This window comes from Erythrolamprus reginae, chromosome 10 (genome assembly GCF_031021105.1).
Source record: "Erythrolamprus reginae isolate rEryReg1 chromosome 10, rEryReg1.hap1, whole genome shotgun sequence".
NCBI lineage: Eukaryota > Metazoa > Chordata > Lepidosauria > Squamata > Dipsadidae > Erythrolamprus > Erythrolamprus reginae.
In genome coordinates this window covers 1,364,828-1,367,463 of record NC_091959.1, presented here as the reverse complement: position 1 = coordinate 1,367,463, position 2,636 = coordinate 1,364,828, and positions in this window count along the sequence as shown.

Below are 2,636 nucleotides of genomic sequence, written 5' to 3'. Positions count from 1 at the left end.
GACGTCCATCTACCAAGAGAGAGAGAGAGAAGATTTAATTTAATTTACTGTAATATAATAATAATTATTATTACTATTACTATTACTATTAATTAGATTTGTATACCGCCCCTCTCCGAGGACTCAGAGCGGCTCACAACAAGCAACACAAACTAAAAATCCAATATTTAAAAAACCAATTTTAAAACTCTTATTCAAAACAATCCTACGTATTACCTAAAAACGTCTGCGCCATATGCAGATTCCTTGTTTTTCACATTTTCTTTCTTCTCTTTCCAAACTTTTTTTCTTTTCTTTCCCAATCCCAAATCTCTCTGTTTCTAAACAAATTTTAATATTTTTCTACCCCTTTGCCTTTACCCTCCTCATTTATAAAATACTTTCATTTGCTTACTATTACCTAATATATATAGACATATATATGCACTAGAAATTGATAAATTACTGCAAACGAGATATAAGATTCACTATTATAATTTAAGATATACAGTAGTTGGTAATAATAAGGATATTGTTTATCCACATTGTTTAAGAAACATTATAACGATATTAAGAAATATATGTGCTATGATGTATAATGTATGATGTATAATGTTACTACTTTTCTAAATTTCTTGATTTTGTATCCCTTCCCCCCTACCTTTCCCTTTCTTTCCTTCTGTTCATCCTTTCTTTCCCCTCCCTATTTCCCTTTTTTCTCTTTCTTTGTATTTATAAATAAAGTATATTTTTAAAAACAATCATACAATCCAAAGAAATCATACATAAAGTGGAACAGCCAAGGGGTATATCAATTTCCCCATGCCTGACGACAGAGGTGGGTTTTAAGGAGCTTACGAAAGGTGAGGAGGGTGAAGGCAGTCCTAATCTCCGGGGGGAGTTGATTCCAGAGAGCCGGGGCCACCACAGAGAAGGCTCTTCCCCTAGGTTCCGCCACATGACATTGTTTAGTCGACGGGACCCTGAGAAGACCCACTCTGTGGGACCTGATTGGCTGCTGGGATTCGTGCAACAGAAGGCGGTCCCGGAGATATTCTGGTCCGATGCCATGTAGGGCTTTATAGGTCATAACCAACACTTTGAATTATGACGGGAAACTGATCGGCAACCAGTGCAGACTGCGGAGTATTGAGGAGACATGGGCATATCTGGGAAAGCCCATGATTGCTGTATCTGCATTCTGCACGATCTGAAGTTAATTTAATTTGGCTCTTTATTTAGTACTTTATTTTGTGTTCAACTTGTCCTTGACTTACAACAGTTTGTTTAGGGATCACTTAGCAAACTTTTCATTTAACAACACAATTTTGCAGTTCAATTATGATCGAGGAGTTGAAGAGTCCCTATATTTATTATGCATCCCATTTATAAACTGCCCATCTTCCCAAAGGGACTCTGGATGAGTAACCCTAGACTAATCTGGGCTGCACCCAGATGTCTTCACTTGGCTTTCGCAAAGGAAGGAAGAAAAAGGAGGAATTGTCCACTTCTCTCTCGTCTGACTTACTTTCAGCAGACTTGAACCCAAGGTTCGGTGGTGGGCGTCCAGATGGTGAAGGAACTAGTTCATATTTTATCACAGTAAACCGTGAGAGGAAGTTGTGTCTCCTGAGAAATCTGCAAGGAAAAAGAAAAGAGGCTTAAAAAAAAATAAAATTCTGGAGTCAAAAAGAAAAACCAAGTTCATCCCATCTTCAACGCCTGGTCACCTTTTGCGGCTTTCAATACACTCAACAACTGTATTGTTAACTCTCCGAGTCTTCGGAGAGGGGCGGCATACAAATCTAATAAATTATTATAAATAATAATACTGTAATAATAATAATAATAATAATAATAATAATAATTATTATTATTATTATTATTATTATTATTATTATTATTAAGAACTTCAGTGATTCGCTTAACAACTGTGGTGGGACATAACTCACTGAACGATAGCTTTGCTTAGCCCCAGAAATGTGGGGTTCAGTTGAGATCGTAAATCGAAGGCTACCTGTAACAGGTTATAATTTTAGAGAAGTTGGAATACATCTGTACATCTGTTTTTTTGTCTTTTTGTGACCACTGTCTGGGGAATTCTGGGAATTGAAGTCCACTTGATTGCTAGTTACTGAGGTTGGAAAATACAGTTTTAAAGCCAACAGGTTGAATTTATTTATTTATTTATTGGATTTGTATGCCGCCCCTCTCCGCAGACTCGGGGCGGCTAACAACAATGATAAAAAACAACATGTAACAATCCAATTTAATAAAACAACTAAAAACCCTTATTATAAAAACCAAACATACACACAAACATACCATACATAACTTGTAATGGCCTAGGGAAAGGAATATCCTAACTCCCCTATGCCTGGCGACAAAGGTGGGTCTTGAGTAGTTTGCGAAAGACAAGGAGGGTGGGGGCCGTTCTAATCTCTGGGGGGAGTTGATTCCAGAGGGCCGGGGCCGCCACAGAGAAGGCTCTTCCCCTGGGTCCCGCCAAACAACATTGTTTAGTTGACGGGACCCGGAGAAGGCCAACTCTGTTACTGCTATTATCAGCAAACGCCAAATAAATAACAGAGTAATTCAGTTTGCATCTCATGGCAAGGATGAGCGCAAAGGGTGTGAAGAATTAGCATCCAGAGGGG